General features: G+C 43.2%; 1 protein-coding gene across 4 annotated transcripts in view; it reads right to left on the bottom strand.

Annotated features, from left to right (window-relative positions):
• Positions 1 to 24,967, bottom strand: part of NTF3 (neurotrophin 3) — a 69,991-nt gene that overhangs the window by 5,737 nt on the left and 39,287 nt on the right. The window contains exon 1 of one of the 4 annotated variants that reach the window (XM_081911884.1): positions 2,829 to 2,904. The exons of the other annotated variants lie outside the window; for them this stretch is intronic. The gene's annotated coding sequence lies outside the window, so the exon portion shown is untranslated. Of the gene's footprint in view, positions 1 to 2,828; positions 2,905 to 24,967 lie in introns of those variants that run through there. 4 annotated transcript variants of the gene reach the window in all.

Genomic DNA, 24,967 nt, shown 5'->3' with positions numbered 1-24,967 from the left:
AAACACTGAACGCTGATGCATCTGGAGAACCATTATCCTGAGCTTGAGATATTAAAAGGAAGGGAGAATGTTAGGAAGTAGTGATATCTAACCAGACCCCTGGGGATCTAAAACCTTTGCTTACACACATTTTATTAAAGTTAAACAAACATATATTGGGTGGGAAACGGATATGAACCTGAAAAAGTAAATGGTCCAAAATGCAGAAATGCACACAGAGAGATAGGAAGCGCTCTCCTCTCTCCATGAACAATTCTCAAACTGCGTGAACACAAGAAACAAACAATTAAGCACACCCAAGGTTCTTATCCATGGGGGGTTCTTATCCTACCATATTTTTGCATAATTCGTTGTCTGGACTTGGCCCCTTCCAATCAACCTCTTCTGGAGAGTGATCATTCACTTGCATCAGGTGTGATTGATTGAGTTATTCCCAATGCAGAGATGCAGCAGGACCCACATTAAGAGGAAGCTGCTGCTATTTTCAGGAAAGACTACAAAAGTAATGGATTTAGTAACCTCTGCTTGAATCACCTCCTTCCAATCAAGAAGAATGCTCAGATCAGTGAACTGGGTGGATACAAGAAGGCAGACAATTCTTACTCTTCTACTGAGCAAGAGCAAACGTTTGGGGGATATCAAAATGATGTGTCTCCAAATGTAACTGCTAAAAAGTCTGCCCCAGCTATCAAAAGGAAAACAGCACTCTGCACGCTTCCAGACACGTCCAATGACTTATTTGGGTAGAGTCTTTTTTTAGAAAAACCTTCTTTCCAAATAGAAACTATCAAATCTCACACCCAGCCCTTGCATTGTACACAAATTGTTCCTGCTATGCTTTATTCTTTGCTTTGCATGAAATTTAGTTAATAAATGAACATTGGCCCATACTTTGCAGATGCAATATTCACTGTGAGCCATGGCACACAAATACTAGTGAAATGCCATAGTTTAACTATGGCTTGAGATGGTTTGTAAACAAGGCCAATGAAATTAATGGACAACATGCTGAAGAAGGACAAAAGTGCTAGAAACAACCCATTGTTATGGAATTCACTGCCGTAAGACATACTGCATGGATCCTTAATGTAGGTAAAGCATGTTCTCCTTCATGGAGAGCACGTGTTGCAGTGGGGGCCTCCAGGACACTCCAAAGTTGGGAGCGGGCTAATTGATCGTTGGCCACTGATGCAATTGGGGCTTCCCTTGTTGTTGGGAAGAAGTTAATGTTGCCATTTGTTGATTGACAGCCAGAAATGCTAAAACTCCTTGCACGAGGCTAGGGCTTCCTCTTTTCGATCGTGCATCGGATTGCCCGCCCCCCCCCCCTAGAATTAGGGTTGTTCACTTTGACCTTGCTATGCCTGTCATGGGGTTGACTGCTTTGGGGCAGGGGCCCGGTGGGAATTTTGCCCATCTGGCTGATTGGCTGGGGCCATTTGGTTTTTGCCTACTGCGTAGCAAATCGTCACAACTTGTAAGGTTGCGGTTAGGCATTGGTTTATGGTTTGGTTGGTTGAGGGGCATGGATTGGCTTTGCCTGCCCCTCTAATGCTGCTGCAAGGGATTCCGTCAAAGGAATCGGGGGCTAACTATTGCTTGTCCACTCTGTCAAGGGGGCTCGGGCCATAGCAATGAGCTCCTGGTTGCATTTGGGGAGGGCTGAGGGCAGGTTCCCTGCTCCATAGCTAGCCCCAAGTGTATTCCCCTTTTCTGACTGTTGCATCGTGTGGAATGTCAGTCTGTCCCCCATGGTGGGGGCAGATAGTCGCAACCAATGCCTAAGCAACCACTCACATGTTTGTATTTTAATAAAGTTGTGGACAAAATTATGCCAAAAACCTTAAACAAAAAATTCTGTGTGATGTGTGAGTTATTGGGGTGGCCCTGGGGACCTCGACACACAACTCTTTTAAAAAGATCAGACTCATTCATGTAGGAGAGAGAATATTTGGGAGGAAAGTCCTATCGAAGACTATTCGCTATCAGCTGAATTGGACCCTCCATGTGAAGCAGTTTACCTAAATATCATCTGTTTCCGTATCAAACAGTCGGTGCCTATCAACATTTTTGCAGCATGTCCTCCTCCGCAGGGACTTCGGAGGGGATCCCTGTCACCATCGTACGGATTAGTGCTGAAAGGAGATTACTGTAATTGCACAGTACATTGCCATACAACTAGCTCCAATAACGGTTCCCTTGTCATCATATCAACGCCTTTGGAGAACTAAGGGGCATCGTGTTCCCACAGCGGCCAGGCATAAACCCATGGAAAGCCAGAGAACCCTGCAAACAGCAGCAATCTCCTGCTCATGCAGATATATCATGGAGTGTAAAATCAGTGAGCAATCAAGAAAATAAAAATGTGTTCTATGGTAAGCCTTCTTGGAAGGGTTTTCTCAAAGTCAGAATATACCGGTAAATGTTTTAAATGAATTAAAATAATACCATAGCTGTCAACTTACAGATTTGAAAATAAGGGACCAGCAGCCTCAAAAATAAGGGATCAGCAGCCAAAATAAGGGATCAACAATTACTTTGATGAAATACATATTTTGTTGCATGCAAATGGCTTTAGATACCTATTAGGTCCATAAATTACCATGTAGCATATATTCAACACAAAAAAGCAACAATTTGTTGTTGACAAAGGGTAGCTGGACATGGAAAGGGCCCCATTACCTTCAGTAGCCTATTTAAGGGGCATCATCAATAAGGGACAGCAGCAGGACATGGCACTGGGATAAGGGACTGTCCCGCCAAATAAGGGACACTTGACAGCTATGACTAACACAACCTTAACATATTGAAACATCAGAATTTCTTACCCTATCTCAAGATTCAGAGGTGTTCGCAATGGCAAGGCTCTTGTTAACCTGCACCTGGCTGGAAGAAAAACTTAGCTAGTGAATAGGAATCGAGTCTCACACTAGGAAAACGGCACAAATGGCACTGCATAGCAACAATATCAATGCTGATTTATGCGATTGCGTAGATTTCAAAATACTGTTATGGGCTACCATGCCTGAATTCCTTCTAACACTGCATGACTTTGCAATTAAGAATGAATGCTAATTTATGGAAAATCATTAGCCATTTGAGAGATCAAATCATACCAGCAAGAGGGTAGGGTGAAGTTATGAAACTTGTCTGTCCTAGTCTGAGTAGGGACCAAGATTCTTGGAAAGGAGACTGTACGAATTTGGCCAGAAAATGATAGAATAGTTCTGGCTTTAAGGGTCTCAGCAAGCTACTGACTGCTGGTGGGGGCAGACAACCAACAGTATGAATCATCTCTGCTAGAATATATGCACCGGCTCCCATATGCTACTGGCTCAGATTGGTATATAAAGCCCTGAAGAACTAGGGTCCCACATATCTTAAAGACCAATTGAACACTTACATCACAGCTCAGTCCCTGAGAGCATCCAGATTTCCCCCATATCACAGAAGCTAAACTGGCTTCAAGCAGATACCAGGTATTTAATTTTGTTGCTCCCTCGCTATAGAAATTCGGCAGGCATTCTTGATTTTGACGCTGAGGCTTCTCTCAGTTATTTTTTTATTCCGCCTGCAACTGCTTAAAAGCTTCTGAATTAGCAAGTCGTTTTTCCGATTATGTTGTACCATTTCAAATGCAGTTTTATGTTTTATTGTTGCACACCACATTGACGTTTTACGATCTGGTGGCATATAAATACTTTTATAAATGGAAGAAACAAAGCACTACAGAAGAAACAGTGGGCAATATTTAATCATTCTCAGCAAATTTCAAGGGGGGCCGCTCCAAATAGGACTTCTAATTGTTTATCACCCACTCAGTAAAGCAACATCTGCCTCCCATCCGAAATACCAACTTGAAAGAAAAGGTTTCTGGAGGATAAGAAGAGAACTTGCATGGCAACCTTCCCTAGGGAGTGCACTATGAAGAGCAGATCCCATTGCACCTTCATGCCACTCCCAAACTTATGTAGGATTTTTAATTGGAGCAGGTATTCTTCTGAAGATCTCAGCGTATGGGTTTCATTTTATTCTTCTTCCTGTAGTTTATCCCTGCCACCAGACATCTGTTCTCAGTTACCACTTCCTCGCCCAGGCCTGGCAGAAAAAAAGTAGAGCTGGGTGTAATCAACTTATTGGTGCCATTTTATTTATAGGTAGCTTTTTGCCACCCAAGTGGTGGTAAGATCACGCCAGATCTCCAAATACACTGCTCCTAGAAGTTTCATGTAGATATTGAAGAACGTGGTGGACAATATCAGATCTTGAGGCGCTCCACTAGACAAATTCCACAAAGCAGTGCAAAGCATAAATGCATCAAGATTACTTTCTGGGATCTTCCTAACAAGGAGACTGCACATTGCAATGCCTCAGAAGGTCACAATGGTAGCAAAAGAGATCCAATAAAATCAGCCTGCTTGGATAGGCCCCTATATATCTCTTGACATAGATCCAGTTTTAAAAAAAATGTTTAGGGGAACTCTCATTTTCCTACTCATATTGAAATACTGCCCCTCAATGAGGCCAAACTTAGATTCACAAAATGTTTAGGGGTATGTGTCCCCCCAGAAAAAAAGCACTGCATAGATCAGGGGTCAGCAAACTTTTCCAGCAGAGGGCCGGTCCACTGTCCCTCAGACCTTGTGGGGGGCCGGACTATATTTTGAAAGAAAAATAATATGAGCGAATTCCTATGCCCCGCAAATAACCCAGAGATGCATTTTAAATAAAAGGACACATTCTACTCATGTAAAAACCCTATCCGCAGGCCGGATTGAGAAGATGATTGGGCCAGATCCGGCCCCTGGGCCTTAGTTTGCCTACCCATGGCATAGATCCGCCAGTTAACCAACGCAGTTGCCAACCAAAACTTAGCCTGAAGTCAGATTGATAACTATCTATATGATCATTTCCCTCCTGAATGTCCCAGAGCCAAACTGCTACCACCCCATCCTTTCAGAGGAAGAGTAAGGTAGAAATTTAACAAACAAACAAATAAACTTTGCCCATAAAACTGACCAGATTAGTTAGATTCAGGGGATCTAAGGATACCTTCTAAAGTAGAAAACACACAATTGTCTCCTTCAAGAGAGGAGGATAGGAGTCCCTCCCTAAGAGAGGAAACCGTCACAGAATGGACCAAACTGAGTAGCTCAACTTGACTGGCTACAGTCAGCCAAGTGTGTGTGTGAAACTGGCTAGAGAGCCCCAAGAACTCTGTTAATGTCCTCTGGGAAAATCACTCAAATTCAGCCAAGCAACTGCAGCCAGTGGAGGTCAATATGGCATTCGAGTTGTAAACTCAGGTCCCAAGATGTGGGGGAAGATCCAAAAGGCAAACGGAAACACAATGAATTATATTTTTCATAAAATTTATATACTGCTTGACTATCAAAATAAAAACAAATTATGCTTGGCAGGTGAATTGCCATTTAGGCAAAAATGAGGGTGCATACAAAAAAGCAAAAAGATAAAAACAGCAATACATAATTATCAAAATCCCAAAGGCAGCCTGCCCATAGTAACTAATGACACAACTAATGGGCCATTTCAATTGTGATTTAGGCCCAGCTTTGGCATCTAAACCGCTTTGGTTGCCCTGTATGATGACCTCTGCCAGGAGAGAAAGAAATGTGTCCCTCTTAATTCTCCTTGACCTCTCAGTGGCTTTTGATACCATCAAGCACGGTATCCTTCTGGAGCAGACGTCCAAGTTAGGCACCGCTTTGCAGTAGTTCTAGTTCTACTTGGGTGATCATTCCCAAAAGTGATGCTTGAGGAGTACTCTTCGGGCCTCTGAAGCCTTCAATGTGGGGTTCCCCAGGGTTCAGTTTTATCCCCTATACTGTTCAGCATCTTCATCACGGGTCACCAAAGTTTACCGTATATACTCGAGTATAAGCCGACTTTCTCAGCATATTTTTAATGCTGAAAAAGCCCCCCTCGGCTTATACTCGAGTGAGGCAGGCGGCGGCGGCGGAGGGACGAGCGGTCCAAAAGTAGCCCTTTCTCACCAATGGTCCCACCGCCGCCCATCTCTCACAAGGGCAGGCACAGGAGCCGCGGTTGGGAGAGGCGCAGCTGCTTTCGGGCTGCTCCTTCCTCCTTCGCCACCCTTGCCGCTGTTTGCAGTGGCAGAGGAGGAAGAAGCAGCCCAAAAGCAGCCCTTTTGGGCTGCTTGTTCTTCCTCCACCGCTGTTGCTACCACCAGGTTTATGGTGTGGTGAACCGGCTTATACTCGAGTGAATAGGTTTCCCCAGTTTTTTGTGCTAAAATTAGGTGCCTCGGCTTATATTCAGGTCGGCTTATACTCGAGTATATACGGTATCTATCGGTTCCCACGGAGATCCCTCCATGGGCTGGATCGTGTGCACGCCTGTGATTTTCAGCACCTGCATCTACACAGACATGATTTTTTGTGCCGCGGAAGGAAGTCCCTGCGCCGCGATGCACTGGTTTAGCGCAGCACGCGAGCATGCAGCTCAATTCGGGAGCGGCTCATGGGCCGGTCAAACGACCTCCGCAGGCCGCTTCCGGCCCATGGGCCTTAGGTTGCTGACCCCTGATCTACATGAAACTGCTGAGTGGCGTTATCCATAATTCTGGAGTACATTGTCAGCAGTATGCTGATGGCACACCGCTCTACTTCTCTTTACATCTGCAGGTGAGGGAGCGGAAGTGCTGGACCAGTGTCTTGCCTCAGTAATGGGCTGGATGAGAGTCAATAAACTGAAGCTCAATCCACATTAAGACTGGGGCACTGATAGGGGGCAGTTCTCTAGACTGGATGGCTGGCAGGTTGCCTGCTCTTGATGGGATTACACTTCCTCTGAAGGAGTGGGTATGTAGCTTCAGGGTTCTTCTGGATCCATGGCTGATCTTGAAACTTGGGTGGCCTCAGTGGCACTGAGTTTCTTCCATCAGTTCCAGCGGGTGGCCCAGCTGTGTCCCTATCTGGAGAAACGTAAAGGTAAAGGGACCCCTGACCATTAGGTCCAGTTGTGACCGACTCTGGGGTTGCGGCACTCATCTCGCTTTATTGGCCGAGGGAGCCAGCGTACAGCTTCCGGGTCATGTGGCCAGCATGACTAAGCCCCTTCTGGTGAACCATAGCAGCGCACGGAAACACCATTTAACTTCCCGCTGGAGTGGTACCTATTTATCTACTTGCACTTTGACATGCTTTCGAACTGCTAGGTTGGCAGGAGCAGGGACCGAGCAACAGGAGCTCAGCCCGTTGCGGGGATTCGAACCACTGACCTTCTGATCAGCAAGCCCTAGGCTCTGTAGTTTAACCCACAGCGCCACCAGCATCCTGACCCTATCTGGATAGGGATAGCCTAACGTCTGCCATCTATGCTCTGGTAGCCACTAGGTTAAAAGGTAAAGGTAAAGGTACACCTGCCCGTACGGGCCAGTCTTGACAGACTCTGGGGTTGTGCTCCCATCTCACTTAAGAGGCCAGGGGCCAGCGCTGTCCGAAGACACTTCCGGGTCACGTGGCCAGTGTGACATCGCTGCTCTGGCGAGCCAGAGCTGCACACGGAAACTCCGTTTACCTTCCCGCTAGAAAGCGGTCCCTATTTATCTACTTGCACCCGAGGGTGCTTTCGAACTGCTAGGTTGGCAGGCGCTGGGACCGAGCAACGGGAGCGCACCCCGCCGCGGGGATTCGAACCGCCGACCTTTCGATCGGCAAGCCCTAGGCGCTGAGGCTTTTACCCACAGCGCCACCCGCGTCCCACTAGGTTAGATTACTTCAAAATATTAGACTTGGGGCTGCCTCAGAAGACATTTCAGAAACCTCAGCTGCTGCAAGATTCAGCAGTCAGGTTACTCATTGGGGCAAGACGGTTTGAGCATATCCTCACCCAACTGGACTTACGGCCAATCAGTTTCTGTTCTGAATTCAAAGTGCTGTTCTTGACCATATAAGGAGAGCAGATTTAGATTTAGCAAGTTTATTTCTATTATATATGGTAAGCCATTTAAGTCAGTGATGGCCAAACGTGGCCCTCCAGCTGTTTTGGGACCACAATTCCCATCATCCCTGACCACTGGTCCTGTTAGTTAGGGCTGATGGAAGTTGTGGTCGCAAAACAGCTGGAGGGCCGAGTGATTTAAGTTGTTTTAGCTGTTTTAATAAACTAAATTTGGCTTACTTTTATGTGGAGTTTAGAAATATTTTCTATATTGCAGTAAACAATAATGAAAACTTTTGCCATATTAATTTTACATGCCATCCAAATGTCTCAACTGTCTAATCCAGTGGTTCCCAAACTTTTTCAGCCCCCACCCCACCCTGGCTTGGTTACATAAACTCTCCCCCTGCGCCACCCTAAAAAAAAACCATTGTTCTGAACAGTAGTTTGCATGACCCACTAAGGAAGATTATAACACAATAAACTTCAGAACAGTAACAATTAATTGCACATTTGTTCAAAACCCAAATAAAACTATGTTGTTTAATTAATTAAACATCGGTGAACAAGACTACCCCAGTGTGTCAGAACATTGTGGTAATTTTATTGAGTATCCAAAACATTAGATCAACGGAGGATGAATAATAATAAAGCCTTGAAGGGAAGGCAGAAATTGCATAAACACAAATTAAAGAACAAATAGCAGCAACAGAGGTTGCAGCCAGTGTTGGAAACTCAGATATACCAACACCTCTATCTATCCTTAGCAACAGCACTCGGTGTCTTCTGTTTAGCTATTAAAGGCACAAAAACTCGCCGCCCCCTCCTCCTGGATCCTACATAGGTTGCCACATACCATTCACAGCCTTCCCATTAACTTCACTTTTAATGAAAAAGTATTTTAAAACATCGACAGCACATCTGGCTTTAGAATGGGCTTTGGATTGCTGTTTACCGTATTTTTCTGTGTATAACATGCCCCCGTGTATAAGACAACCCCTATTTTTTGGGACACCAAATTAGGGAAATGGGGGGATTGCCCAGAGTTCCTGAGCTTTTTGGGGGGGATTGCCAACAATCGCTCACCCGCCTGACCGCCGCTGCCAATCGCATGCCTTGCTGAAGCCACCAATCGTCTGTCCGCTCACCGCCAACTGCCCACCCAATTGCCGCAGCAGCAGCAGCCAATCGTCAGCAGGCCTTGCCGCAGTCACCAATCACCCGCCCAATCGCCACTGACAATCTCCCGCTCGTGGCTGCCACCAATTTCCCATTCCCCCATGCACTATCTGTGTATAAGACATCTCCCATTTTTTTACATTTCCTTACAATAAAAAAAAAATCAGAAAAATACAGAACTCTGCAACAATCCAAACTCTGCTTAGCTGAGAGCAAGTGTCACTGAATTCAATAGTATATTCTTCTGCTAGACTTCTAATGTCAATTCTGGGACACATTATATCACCCCACCAATTCTAGCATGAAGCAGCAGTGGGTGAAATAATTTTGTGCAAGAACCTTTGCCCACCACTGAAGAGCACACTGAGCCCCAGAAAGCACCATACCTTTTAGAAAGTGATAGGAGGTACTCAAAAGTTTGGGAGAAATCCCAGATCACGGGAACCCTGGAGAAGGCAGAACATCAACTGCCTCAAGGGATCACAAAGGCACCACCCATCTTAGATATGTTTGCTTGCAGAAGTAAGTTTTGCTGTGTTTTTCGGTGCTTGCACCCAAAAACAGGATCCAAGAATGGGAGTTGTTTTTGTGTGCCCTGGGGGCACACAATTCACATTTGCAGGGAGATCTTTTTGGCTGGAATTGTAAAAAACAACACCAGAATTGAGTTCACTGTTGACATTCCAGGCTGAGGAATGAGAGCATACTGGTGCAACAAGCTTAGCGTCATCGTGGACTGAGCAACTGTGACACAAACTTGGAACATAAACCCAGTTAAGAAAAGTCTTGAGTCCCATCCCTATTCATCCCCAAGGGGAAATAAGCCCCAAACTTACACACACACACACACACACACACACACACACACACACACACACAAACAAACCACCCCGTGATCCTTGGATGAAAGGCAGTAGATTGATATATGATATGATATTATAATAGTTGCTGTTGTTGTTGTTGTTGTTAACATCTCTATTGGTTAGTGCCTAGTGTATCACTAGGGCTAAGTAGTACACTTTACCCCACTGCAACTATTTTTAAAGGGGGGGGTGAACAATATTTGTTTGGTGAAATGCTATATAATTAATAACAAGAGCAGACAATACAAATGAGGCTCTTTAAAAAGGTGGAAACTATGCCAGTTCATTGATTTTGCAACACAGCAACGTGCCACCATTTTGAGATTAATTTTCTTAAACATCATGTTCTTCATTAAGCAGACTATATCTGTCCCCTTCTAGCAACAGATCTAACATTGCCCGAGTTGTTAAAACTTTCAGAAATGGTGATAGATTTGACTTGCCTACAAGCAAGGAAAGCCTCCCTTCACCTGAAACATCTTTGTTATGTTTGTACGATTATCAGACTATGGAGATCCTGGACTGAGTCATTACATCAGCCATGGGGACTCACACTGAAAACCCTACATATCTCACATCTTTTCTGCAGCTATTATAATGAACTGTTACTTTGGATGGGAAAAACAAAAGGCCAAACTCCTGTGCACTTTGAGAGCAGAGTATGAAGTTTCTTCTACAGTCCTCTACCATAACATAGACCACAGAAGAGCCACCCGTGTTCCTTCTAACCATTATGCCACGCTGGCTCTCCAGTGACAGAGAGGGAAAATCTGACAGGAGCTGAGAAGGGTCAGAACGAGTCTTCCCCTGGGGGTGAAGGTGATAAAGCTGATGTACAGTTAATTACAGGAGGCACAGAACTAGGCATTGCGAATAAAAGGTCGCAGGAGAGCAATTGAGAGACAACTGCAGGCAAAAACCTAAGTGCTGCATGCAAGTGCTTATAAAAAGGTAAAGGTAAAGGGACCCCTGACCATTAGGTCCAGTCGTGACCAACTCTGGGGTTGCGACGCTCATCTCGCTTTACTGGCCGAGGGAGCCGGCGTACGGCTTCCGGGTCATGTGGCCAGCATGACTAAGCCGCTTCTGGCAAACCAGAGCAGCACATGGAAACGCTGTTTACCTTCCCGCTGGAGTGGTACCTATTTATCTACTTGCACTTTGACGTGCTTTCGAACTGCTAGGTTGGCAGGAGCAGGGACCGAGCAACGGGAGCTCACCCCATCGCGGGGATTCGAACCGCCGACCTTCTGATCAGCAAGTCCTAGGCTCTGTGGTTTAACCCACAGCGCCACCTGTGACCCTCGCAAGTGCTTATACACTAATGCTAAAAGCCTCTGAACCATGATAGGTGAACTGGAGTACTTGGTCTTACAGGATGGCATCTAATGGGAACAATGGGAATGTGGTGGAACACAGAAAACCAGTAGGACACAGTTGTGTCTATGGACACAAAATCTACTGGAAGGGCCTATTGGAGGTGGTGTCACTATGTACATCAAAGAGAGCAGTGAGTCCAGCAAACTGGAAACCCCCAAAGGGCAAATGACTCCACATAATCATTGTAGGCACTGGTGTCAGGACCCATAAGTAATTTAGCACTGGAAACATGCTCTCATCCCCCTGATCGAAAGGCTTAGGAAGATCTTATACATGGGTAGGCAAACCAAGGCCCGGGGGCCGGATCCAGTGCAATCGCCTTCTAAATCCGGCCCGCGTGTTTTTACATGAGTAGAATGTGTCCTTTTATTTAAAATGCATCTCTGGGTTATTTGTGGGGCATAGGAATTCGTTCGGTTTTTTCCTTCAAAATATAGTCTGGCCCCCAAGGAGGACTGAGGGACAGTGGACAGGCCCCCTGCTGAAAACGTTTGCTGACCCCTGATCTTATAGAAGGCACCCCCAGAGTCATCTAGTCCACTTTCTGTAATGTAGAATCACAGCTAAAAAATCCCTGACAGATGTTGGATCACAGGCTTCAGAAAGCAGTGGCAAACACATGTGGCAGAGGGAGGGAAGGTATAACTTGAGATTTCTTGGAGACACTCCAGTTCTGCTCTCTGAGTGTGCAAGGTGCATACAACCTCATTTGGCAGCGCAGGTGAACCACCTATTTCAACACCATATTACAAGAACAATGCCTCCAGCTGCAACCATACTGCAACTAGCGATGGGCAGTATCTGTCAAATCTGCTTTCTTATTTATGTGCATTTTTTTTCTTTAAAGAAAAGATCTCTACCCCTTTAATTAAAAATAAACAGCTATTTATTTATTTTTTTAAAAAAGGGTTTCTCATTTTCCAGTCTTTCCAAAGTTCCGTTCTCCACATTAAAAAATAATCACCATCACAAACTGGTATCAAAAAGTTCTCACGAAAATTCAGCAAGATTTTAGTGCAATTTTTAAATATACACAATTTTGTATGCAGTTTTTCAAATTCGGCGTATTTTTGTTCTTACTTCCACTAATATGCATATTTATACGCACTCCTCCCCCTGCTACATTCATATTTGCACACATTACTTGACTGGAAAACTGCACTGCAAAATTAGGAGACGTGTGAATTTTGAGGGCTAGCTGTGTTACAGTTTTCAGAAAGTGTGAGTTGGGTATGTTTGCCTTTAAACACAAACTGAATCAAATTTATCCTCCATTCCTAGCTGCAGCCTCCACAGAGAAACAGCAACTGGAATTTAGAGACCCCCCCCGACTTGTTTGCTTGTCAGGGGCCTATAAATCTTCTACACGCTTCCAAAGCACTGTGGCTTTCCTTCAAGTTTTTATTCTGCCTTTGAAAAGTGATTGAAATTTTGCCAGATTATTTTATACGTTTGTGCATTCAAAACATTCCCACCATGTTGAGTCGAAAGCTCTCCAGAGGAACAGCTGCTCCTGTGAGAGTTCAGTAACTGGATAATTCACCCTTTCCACATTTGGCTCCTAGCCAGGCTTCAAGACTGCGCATTTTTCATTTGGTTCTGGGGGATTCAGATTTTGAACCTGCAACCACATTACTGAAACCTGAAGAGGTCTGAGCTCAGACTGCGCTTTAAGATCCAATCTGCTTATGTAAGCGGAAACGCACAGAACGGCTGGACAGACACCTTGTCACAGGGCAGAGAAGACTTCTCAACATGGCAAGCCCATTCAAATTTCCTTGGGACTTTCCATTCACCCGCTGCTAAGTAAGCCCTTCTTCCTCTCTCTCTGTGGCCGGCCACCTAGTTCAGCCTATTTTATTGCTCTTCATACACAGTTTCAAGAGCTCTGGCTAATGATAGAATCAAGATCCAATCCATGCCATGCAATCCATGTCCATCAATCATGGATGTCAGTGCACATTACGTTTCAGGCAGAAAATGTTGGATTTGAAACACAATGCCAAATTCAGGAATGTGTCTTGTTCCCTACTAGGAAACACAGCTCGAGGCTTTTCAATTTGGGACGGAGGAAAGGAGACTAAGGTGTCTTCTTCAGTGGAAACAGGATATGCTTATAAAATTATTCACGTCGCAAGGAGAGTGTATAAAGAAATTTTTACTACCTCTCCAGAAAACACTTGAACTCAGGGTCACCAAATTAAACATACTGGCAACGGGTTCAGGACAGACAAAATAAAGTATTTCCTCATGCAATACACAGCTAAGTTTTGTAATTCAATGTTACGATATGCGGTGATGGCCACTGGTTTAAATTACTAGAAGAAGCGCAGACAAATTACTTATAAGAATAAATGCTGGTCATTGACCAAAACAGGGAAAAATGATTTTGACTTGTAATATTTTTTATATAAACTGCCAACTCATAAAAAAAACCCTTGAGGCAGTGTACAATAAAATCATTAAACCATACAATGATAAAATACAAAATAAAGGACCAATCAAATTGCTTCTTGCAATGCAATTTTTAGGATTTTAAGTGTTTGTTTGATTTCCAGTGTTCCAAATTACTGGTGCCATAACACTAAAAGCCTTGGTTCGTGGACAAACGAAACCAATTTGAGGCATCGGTGAGAGGCCCCTTCTGCATTATACATTTTGAAAAGTATCACATGCCACAGTCATGGCTTCCCCAAAGAATCTTGGGAACTGTAGTGCTGAGAGTTGTTAACAAACCCTCAGAGATCTTCAATTCTTAGAGTTGCCTGGGAAGAGGGAAGATTGCTAAACCACTGAGAATTGCAGCTCTCTGAGGGTAATGCACACCAGGTTGGCCCCCTCATCCAACGAGGCCTTATTATGGACCAAGCTGCATTCAATAACAATACCACAAAATTTAGGGGGCACAGGGGAAGAGCAACCAGAGTCCTGTGGACGAGGGGGAAATGGCTTGCAAGCAGCCATACCCTCATCCAGTGGCATAACGTGGGGGGTGCAGGGGGGCCGGCCGCACCGGGCGCAACATTGGGGGGGGCGCGCTCGCACTCGCAGGTCTCTGCCCCTACCTGGCTCACTCACTCTCTCTCACTGCAGTGCTGGCTGTGCGAATCCGCCGGGTCTCTGCCCACTGTGGAGGGGGTGGGTGCCAGGCGTGCGGTGCGGAGAGAGAGCGAGGGACTATCTGGGGGAGGGACAGTGCAGCGGCCGCTCAGCGCAGCGCTGAGCGCGGGAGAGAACCACACCAGACCAGACCAGGCAGCAGCAAGAAGAAGCTGGCAGCGGCGGCAGGTTAGGGGTTAGGGGGCGTAAATTACTTGCCTTGCCTCGGGTGCTGACAACCCACGCTACGCCACTGCCCTCATCCACCACAATTATCCTTCCTTCCCGCACGGAGGGTGGCTTGGTGAACAATTAATAGCTATGATAGCTACATGGAACTTATTGGAAGCAACCAACAGAACATTTTATCACATGTGGTGGGAATGTAAAAAAGTGAAAAGCTTCTGGGAAATGATATATAACGAGATGAAAAAAATGTTGAAATTTATAAAGAAACCAGAAGCATTTTTACTGGGCATCGAAGGAAGTGATATAAATAGAAAAGAATATAAGCTGTTTTTATGTGCAACAACAGCAGCAAGAATATTATTGGCACAAAAATGGAAGCAAGAAGAATTACCGACGAAAGAAGAATAGAGGATGAAATTAATGGACTATGCAGAACTAGACAAACTAACAGGAAGGATTCGAAATCTGCGGGACCAGAAATTCACAGAAGACTGGTGTAAATTTACAGACTATTTGAAAAGTAATTGTGATGATCAGACTACGTTTGTAGGTTTGCAAGGAGTTTTGTGAGGTGAATTATTGGAACTATTGCAAAAATGGATAAAGGGGAGGGTAGTTAATTAAAGGCAATATGAATTTAAGAAATGCATAAGAAGTGATAAAAACGGTGGATCATCAGAGGTGCTGATGGAAGTCCAAAAAAAGATTGTATAAGTGGTGAAGTTTTGTGGTATGTATTATAATTTAGATGTTAAAATTAATAAAAAAATATTATATAAAAAAGGAAGCAACCAACAGACAAAGGCCACGAAATCCATGTTGTGCTCATAGGCTTCCCATAGTTATATTGTTGACCACCAAAGGAGACAGAATGCTGGATTTTTTGGTCACAAAAATCACAGAACCGAAGAATGCATTATAAGTTATCTGTGATCAATACAGAAAATCCAGACCCAAGGGATGTCCAACAGATGGTTGCCAGCCTCTGCTTGAAGACAGGGAACTGGTTCCACTGTCTAACTGCTCTTATTGTCGAAAGTGTTCTCCATGCAGAACTTTGCATTTGTCTCTACTGAATTTCATTTTGTCATGAATCCAAGTTCTCCACCCTGTTAACTTCATTTTGAAAATATATTTCTGTCCTTCCGAGGTGCCAAATTAGTCCTCCAAGCTTTATGCCATCTGCAAAAGTTTGTGCCATCTGCAGACTTTATGAAGATTCCTTCCACCTCTTCATCCAAGATAAAAATGTTAAAGAACACCAGGCATGACAGAGCGCTGCAGCGCTCCACTCAAAACCTGCCTGCAGAATGAAGATGAGCCATTAATGGGAAGTCCGTGTGTAGTTTTCCAACCAAAAGTGAATTCACCTGATGGTACTATCGCCTATCCCAGGCAGAGGCAAACTTGGCCCGCCAGATGTTTTGGGACTACAATTCCCATCATCCCTGACCACTGGTCCTGTTAGCTAGGGATCATGGGAGTTGTAGTCCCAAAACATCTGGAGGGCCGAGTTTGCTTATGCCTGGCCTATTCTGTATTTAACGAGTTTGCTAACAAAATATGATGAAGGGATTTTCATAATTCAAGATGGCAACCAAGTTGGTGTCTTGAACTAATGCTTTCTATGGCTGTACAGTGGTACCTCAGGTTAAGTACTTAATTCATTCTGGAGGTCCGTTCTTAACCTGAAACTGTTCTTAACCTGAAGCACCACTTTAGCTAATGGGGCCTCCTGCTGCCGCACGATTTCTGTTCTCATCCTGAAGCAAAGTTCTTAAACCGAATATTAATATTTCTGGGTTAGCGGAGTCTGTAACCTGTAGCGTATGTAACCTGAGGTACCACTGTACAAACAATTGAATTCTGGCCTGAATAAAAAGAAAACCACTCTCAAAGAAGATATTGGAATCAAAATGAAAAAGCAAGGGGGAATAGAGTCATTGGGTCCAACGTCTGAGGGAGCTCTGAATGGGTAAATACGAGGCAGCTGCTGAAGGAGAATTTCAAGGAATCAGATCACTATAAAGTATTTATATACACCATGTTTGTGTTATTGAGTTTAGTAGGATAGAACCACTGGTAATCCTTCTGTTGATAGAAGATGGAAAAACCCAAGCCAGCAAATGAAAGGAAGCCTTCAGCTTTTAGTCTCAGAAACTTGAATAAAGTGAAATTGCTGAAGATAATGTAGAAAGCAATGCAGGCCGACAGGGACATTCTACAGCATAAAGGTTTACAAGGCTGGTGGAAAAGCAAACATTTGAGGATTTTGCCAACGTGCAGGATCAGTGCTCAAGTGAGCTGATATTGTATTTGACAGAAACGAAGAAAAACAGAAACACATGCAGATTCACGTCAGTGCAACAAGTGACGGACAGCAACCCTAGAGAGGTCTTGGCAATGCCTGAGAAAGATATTGCTCCCTTTTTATCACCGGATCTCACATTCATGCCAGAACCTTGAAGTTGTTGTTGTTGTTATTCAAACAATTTATACATGGCTTAAGTACTATAATCTCTAAGCGGTGTACAAGAAATAAGATGCAGGTAAGGTAAAAACTGGTTAAAACTCCAAAACTCCAAACTGCAATTAAAATGCTTGGAGGATAAAAAACATCTTCCGTGAGCACTGGGAATCCCACAAGGAATTTCTGTCTGACCTCAGCTGGGCCCGTTGTTGTTCAACGTCTTTATAAACGACTTGGACAAAGGGTGCTCATCAAATATATCATCACCGTCTTGATACCATAAGATTGAATATCAAACCTTACATCAGAGCTGTAAAAAAGCATGCAGTGTGGAAAACCAAGCAGGAACAGGCAGAGCGCCACACCTAATTTTATATTATATTGCTTTCAGACCAAACTTCCCCTTAACCATTATGCCTTCCTGCTGAGATATATATAGGAACAAATACAACCCCAGCAGCCCTACCAGCCTTTGCTATGTCTTATAAATTTGTTATAATATTTGACTTTTATTATTTTGAATAATTTTATCATTTTGAAGTCATTAATACATTAGATTTGTTTTTTATGCATATATGAAAGATGGACCATAGAACTGACTGACACACACACACCAAGTGAAAATGCACTTAATTTTACATCTTACAGTCACATCTTAATCTTATTTAGAAAATGTATTCATTTTTCTGCGGACTTCCGGTGAGCCGCGATCCCAGCGCAAGCAGGGTTTTACCGTGCGGTAAAAACCCGGGCTATTCTGAAGGATAGGGGCAACTCCAGGGCGCGGAGACCCCCCCAAAACTCCTTTGAAGGGTGTTCAAGGAGTCAAGTACCCGACACGACCAAGAACAGGACAAACCGGCTGCCAGGTAACCTCGTAAGAGGCGAAGAGCGTAGCGGGGAAAGCCCGAGGGTCGAGGGGAACCATTTTCTTACCTTCAGATAGCGAAGCCCTGCGCTTGCAGGAAGAGCGGCCCGCTTTCAAAAAAAAAAGAACTTTGATACTTAGTAATTTGGTGGCGAAGTGTAGCAACAAGGAAGTCTCAAAGTAACCTAGAGAGGTAAACAGAGTTCAGACTATAGTCGAAGTCAACCTAGACGCGGCGAAAACCCAGTACAAAAGAAAGTGAGCGACCTGCCCGGGCGGTAACGCGGTCCTCTTTCAAGTGCACCTCCCCAGGAAGGAAAAACAGCAGCTTTGGGGGGAGGTGGAGGTGGAGAGACTTGTAAAGAGCCCAAGGAAAAGTGAGAACAACATTCCTGGCGCATAAAAGACTACAAAGGGGAGGGGGAGATATTTCCCTCCCGCCTCGGTTTTTCTTAGCATCACACACGAAAGGGAGAGACCCGGAAGAGAAGGGAAACCCTCGCCGCCATTTGGCGTTGAAGCGCGGAGTCTGAAGAAGTGAAGAGGGGAGAGGACGACATTTTCTGACAGCGTAACAACAGGGTTTTGCCGGCACTTCTCTACTCAGCAAAGGGGATTCGAAAACGAGAAACGCGAAGCCCCCCCAGAGCTCCAAGGACAGGGTAAAGACAGGTTAAAGACAGCGTAAAGACCCAGCGGGAATGCGAGCGGTCCCGGCGACTTTCTGAAACAAGATGGAGCAGGAGTGAGTTGACTACCCCCTCCCTTGCTCCCCCCTCCTCCCCTCCCCCCTCCCCCCACTTGTATTTGTATCTGTATCTGTTTCTATACCCCCCCGTTTAACATCCCTCCTCCCTTATCAAATACCCAACCCTGCCCAACTACAGGATCACAGGACTAAAAGCAACTGGACTATAGGATCAATAATAACTGGACCTATAGATGGGGGGAAGGGAAGTAATATTCGTTTATGGGAAGTAACGTGTGGATAAAGCGAATTTGGGGTTACGACGTAGATTGACATAAGCACATTACAAACCAATAACACTGCCTGTGGACTATTGGATATGGGCATTTGGACTCAGGAATCATTGATAACTAGGGATTATTGGCCATAAGGGTCATTGACTAAAAGAGACCCTAACTATTATAAAGACTTTTGGTTATTGTTCCTGAGAAGTAACCAGGGACAACAAAGGTAAATGCTAATGTGAATGCAAATGTAAATGTAATGTAAATGTAATGTGAATTTTGGAAAGGAGGACGGGATTGTAAAGAAACAGAGGAAGGTACCAGTACTAGAAGGTACTAGAAAAACTAATTTGGGGGCAGAAAGGAATAGTAAAAAGGAAGAAGGACACAAGGGTACATGATGTCACTCACGGGGAAGAAAGGAACGAACGGGGGAACTCCAGGAGAGAGGAGAGGTTCCAAACAGGAGGGAGACTTCAAGTCAGAGATTCTGAAGATGTTTGCGGAAATAAAACAAAGCCAAGCTAATGTAGAGCATAAATTAGAACAAGTGGACAACAGAATTGGGAAATTGGATAAAAAAATGGAGGAAACAGTGAACGAATTAAAGGGCCAAATAAAAGAAATATCTAGGAGGACGCAGCTCGCAGAGGAAGGACTAAAAAAGACTAAAGTAGAGTTGAGAGACATAAAGAGAGATAAGGAAAAAATTAAACTAGAAGTGATGGAGCTAAGTAAGGCACAGGAAGAGATGAAGGATACCATAGCGATGAACGAATTAAGGCAGAGAGAGGTGAATTTGAGGCTGAGGGCCATTCCGGAGACACAGAATGAAAATGTAAAAGAAAGATTGACGAAGGAGTTAGCGGATTGGATGGGTATACCTATAGAGGAAATGGCCAACAGCATATTAAATGCATTTAGAATGCGTGTCAATGCAACTAGAGCAAAGAAGCTCACAGGTGATTGTTTGATTACGTTCAAAAACAAAGAAATGAGAGATTTGATCCTCCAGAGGAACAGAGAAAAGAGACTAAACATAGATGGGAATTATATAATTATCTTTAAAGATGTCCCAATTAGACTACTTAAACGGAGAGACTCTTATAAACCCTTGGCGCAAACATTGAAGAAGAACAAGATTGAGTTTAGGTGGGAATTCCCGGAAGGGATATCATTTATATATAGAGGGAAAAGACATAAGTTGGTAAATCAAGAAGAGACCGGGAAATTTCTCAGGAAATATAAGGAACTCAAACTAGACACAAATGAAACAGGAAGAGCAGAGAGGACTCAATCAGGAGAATCAAGAATGACAGGGGATCAGGAGGAGGAGGGGAGTGGATCAGGGGAGGAGGTAGAAGAAGAAGAGGGAGACTTAGGGAATACACAAGAAACAGGAGGATTATAAAGACTAAAAAAGAAGAAACTAAGCACTATGGGATTAAAAATTTGGAATTGGAACATCAATGGGATGAATGACAAAAAAAAGAGAAATAAAATTGAACAATGTTTGAAAAAGAAAAATCTAGATATTATCTGTCTCCAGGAGACACACGTGGCCAGAAAGCATAGAAAGGTTCTGATTAATAAACGGCTAGGGAACGAATTTGAAACACTGGATAAGGTAAAGAAAAGAGGGATGGTATTGTATATCAGTAGCAAAATAGAAGCCAAAACAATGTTTAAAGACGAGGAGGGGAGGATGATAGGGGTTAACATTAATTGGCAAGGAGAAAGGATGATGGTAGTCGGGATCTACGCCCCGAATGGTAGCAAAACGGAATTTTTCGAAAGATTAGAAGAAAAACTAATGGAGTATGCAGATCAAAAAATAATTATAATGGGGGATATGAATGCGGTTATTTCACTGGAGATGGATAGACGTAGAGATGGAGAAAGCAAAGAAGGGAAACTACCAAAATCCTTTTTCTCTATGGTGGAGAATTACAATTTAGTGGATATATGGCGTCTCAGACACCCTCTTGAGAAACAATTTACCTTTCATTCGGAACCTAACCACTCACTCTCACGACTGGATCAGATCTGGATCTCAAAGGAATTATGTCCAAGAGTCAAATCTATAGAGATAAGACCGAAAGTAATATCAGATCATAACCCAGTAGAGATGGAACTAGAAAGCTTAGAGAAAAGAACATTTAGATGGAGACTAAAAGATTACTTGCTAGATGATCAGAAGGTGGTGGAAAAGGCAAAAAAAGAATTGTCAGAGTACTTTAAGGAGAATTGTGATAAAGGGACAAAAGACAATATAGTATGGGATGCTAGTAAAGCGGTAATAAGAGGGTACTTCATTCAACAAAACGCAATCAAAAATAGGAATAGAGAGAAAAATAAAGAGGAAATTCTAGGACAGATAATGACAAACGAATCAGAGCTAGCCCAAAACCCCAATTGTCTTAAAACAAAAGAAAAAATAAAAATCCTACAAACCCAGTTTGCTATAATGATAAACAAGGAAGTAGAGTGGAACATTAAAAGACTTAGGCAAAGAAACTTTGAATTTGCGAATAAGCCAGGCAAATGGCTTGCCTGGCAAACGAAAAAAAGGAAAGAACAGGGGACGATTAATAAAATAATAATAGAGGGGGAGGAGAGAACTGACCCCAAAGGAATTAGAAGTGAGTTTCTTAATTATTATAGAAACTTGTATAAGGACCAGGAAAAAGTCGGTTTAAGGAAAATAGAAAGATACATGAAAGATAAAGGGGGACAAAAAATCCCGGAGGAAGGGAGACAAAGATTAAACATAGCAATCGAAAACGAGGAGATTGAGGAGGTAATTAGAGATCTCAAGAGGGGCAAAGCACCAGGCCCCGATGGATTTACTGCCAGCTATTATAAAGAACTGAAACCTATCCTAGTAAGACCCTTGAAAAACATCATGAACAATATCTTAAAGAAAGGAGAAATCCCAGAAACTTGGAAGGAGGCATACATCACGTTCATCCCCAAACAGGACGCAGATCTGACCCAAGTCAAAAATTATAGACCAATCTCGCTGTTGAATGTAGATTATAAGATATTTGCAGGAATTCTGGCAAGAAGGTTAAAGAATGTGTTAGCAGATATCATACATACAGATCAGGCAGGCTTCTTACCTGGCCGGCAGATGAGAGACAACACAAGAAATATCATTGATATGTTAGAATTCCTGTCTGTTAGGATTGATAAACAAGTTATAATGATGTTTATTGACGCCGAAAAGGCATTCGATAATGTGCTATGGAATTTTATGTTGAGAAACCTGGAACACATGAATGTAGGCAAAGACTTCCTTAATGGGGTAAGGGCAATATACACAGAACAGAGGGCCAAATTGATCGTAAACAATATGGTAACGGAGGAAATAAAGATAAGGAAGGGAACAAGACAAGGATGCCCGCTTTCCCCATTACTATTTATAACAGTGTTAGAAGTCCTTTTAAATGCCATAAGACAAAATGAGAATATAAGAGGAGTAAAGTTAGGACGGAATGTGTATAAGACCAAGGCCTTCGCCGACGATTTGGTAGTAATGACAGAAGACCCGGAAACCTCTGTGGGAGAGATAGTGAAGGAAGCAGAATTATTTGGAGAAGTGGCCGGGTTTAAACTAAATAAGACAAAAACAAAAATGATATGTAAAAATATAGATCCGAAGATAATAGAAACAATCCAACAGCAATCACAGATAGAGATGGTCAAAAAAGTTAAATACCTCGGCATCTGGCTAACACCTAGAAATATAGATCTCTTTAAAAACAACTATGAGCCGATGTGGAGGGGAATAAAGAAGGATCTGGAAAAATGGGGACGATTAAAACTGTCAATGTGGGGAAGGATCAACATAATCAAGATGAATGTGCTAGCAAGATTAATGTTTTTGTTTCAGACTATTCCTATAATAAAAGGGAATAGGATTTTTAAGGAATGGCAGAGGGTAATTTCGAGGTTTATATGGCAGGGCAGAAGACCCAGAATACAATTCAAACTCTTAACAGATGCAAAGGAAAGGGGGGGCTTCGCCCTGCCAGATCTAAAACTATATTATGAGGCTGTATGCCTAAGCTGGTTAAAGGACTGGGCCAAGCTAGAAAATACGGAGCTACTAGATCTGGAGGGCTTCGACAACTGCTTTGGCTGGCATGCCTACTTATGGAAGAACAAAATGAAGGCACATAAGGGGTTTGGCAACCATATCTTTAGAGGGCCGATAATCGAGGTATGGGAAAGGTATAAGAACTTGCTTGAGCCGAAAACACCACACTGGCTGTCACCTCTTGAAATTATAAGTATAAAAACTACTAACATGAGAAAGAACTGGGCATCATATAATCAATTAGTAACTAAAGTGGAAGGGAAATGGAGAACTAAACCCTATGAGCAGATAAAAGAACATGTTTACGATTGGCTTCACCACCAACAAGTGAATCAGATGTTTAGCAAGGACTTCAAAGAAAGAGGTTATGCAGACAAAGACTCTAAATACCAGACGGAGATAATTAACAACAAAGAGAAAAATATATCTAAGTTATATAGAATGCTGCTTGATTGGAACCTGGCTGACGAAGAAGTTAAATCTGTAATGATTCGCTGGGCTAAAGATATAGGTCACAGTATACAATTTGAGGATTGGGAAAAATTATGGAAAGACGGGATAAACTTTACGGCGTGTACTGTGATAAGAGAAAATGTTATGAAGATGTTCTATAGGTGGCATTTGACACCTATGAAACTTGCTAGAATGTACAAGGTGGACAATAAGTGTTGGAGGTGTAAAAAGGTAGAGGGCTCCTTCTACCACATGTGGTGGGAGTGCGGAAGGGTAAAACAGTTCTGGGAGAAGGTTTACATCGAATTAAAAAAGATATTAAAATACACGTTTATAAAGAAACCCGAGATTTTCCTATTAGGGATATTAAGACAAGATATAAAAAAGGAAGATCGTAGACTGGTATACTATGCGGTTACGGCAGCAAGGGTTGTAATAGCGCAAAGGTGGAAACAACAAGAAATCCCGACGGTGGAGGAGTGGAGAGGTAAATTATCGGAATATGCTGAGCTTGATAAGTTAACGGGGAGAATTAGATACTTAAAAGACCAGGTATTTAACAGCGACTGGGGGAAATATGTAGATTACTTGGAATATATTTGTGATGGAAAAATAACGCTCAAGGGATTTGAAGATGTACTGTAACAGACTAGAGGTTATTGTGCAAAGAAAATAGAGAGTAAGAGTAGACATAACGACAATATAAACGAAGAAACGCGGACATTAATTTTGGCTACGAATGACTTGCGATTTAGCTGAAGGAAGTCTAGAAAGAAACAACTATGCGAAAGAAGTGACGTAAAAATATTCATTTGATGTATTGTTATTTGTGTATTTTTTTCTGTTTTTTTTTTTGTCTTAACTTTGTAGTGAACTGTTTTCTGTTTTCTTTTTCTTTTTCTATTTTGAAATACTTAATAAAAATTTATGGAAAAAAAATAGAAAATGTATTCATTTTTCTAGTGAGCTACGGCTGATTAAAAAGCGACCATCTGGAGCTCAGCACCGCAGACGAAAGGCAGAAAAGGCTATGGAGTGAGCAAAGCAAGAGTTTTTCCTGAAATACCTTTCTACACAGAAAGCAGTTGAAGAATAAGAATATGCCTATATACTCTTGTTAGAACCAGCACTGAAGGAGCTGCCTTTGGTGCTATACTACAAATGACACAAACTCTAAGGGGGGGAAATTGTGCAGTAGCACCTTAGAGGCCAAATAAGTTTGTTGTTGGTATAAACTTTCTGTGTATCACAGGGGGTCTGCAACCTGTGGCCCACAGGAGTTGTTTAACCGACCCCCGAGCCGCCCGCGTGGCGAGTCCCCACACACTATACCAAACCGGCACAGCGCAGCGAATCACTTCTGTGATGCCGGAAATAATGTCTGCACATGAACAGGTGCCGGAAATTGCGTCTGCGCAAACGCAGATGCCGGAAGTCGCGGGCGAGTGCGCGATCCAGCCCACAGAGGG

The sequence above is a fragment of the Podarcis melisellensis genome, assembly GCF_964234715.1.
Source record: "Podarcis melisellensis genome assembly, chromosome: 5".
Taxonomy (NCBI): Eukaryota; Metazoa; Chordata; class Lepidosauria; order Squamata; family Lacertidae; genus Podarcis; species Podarcis melisellensis.
The sequence above is the reverse complement of the archived record's forward strand: the minus strand, read 5'-3'. Positions and strand labels throughout refer to the sequence as shown.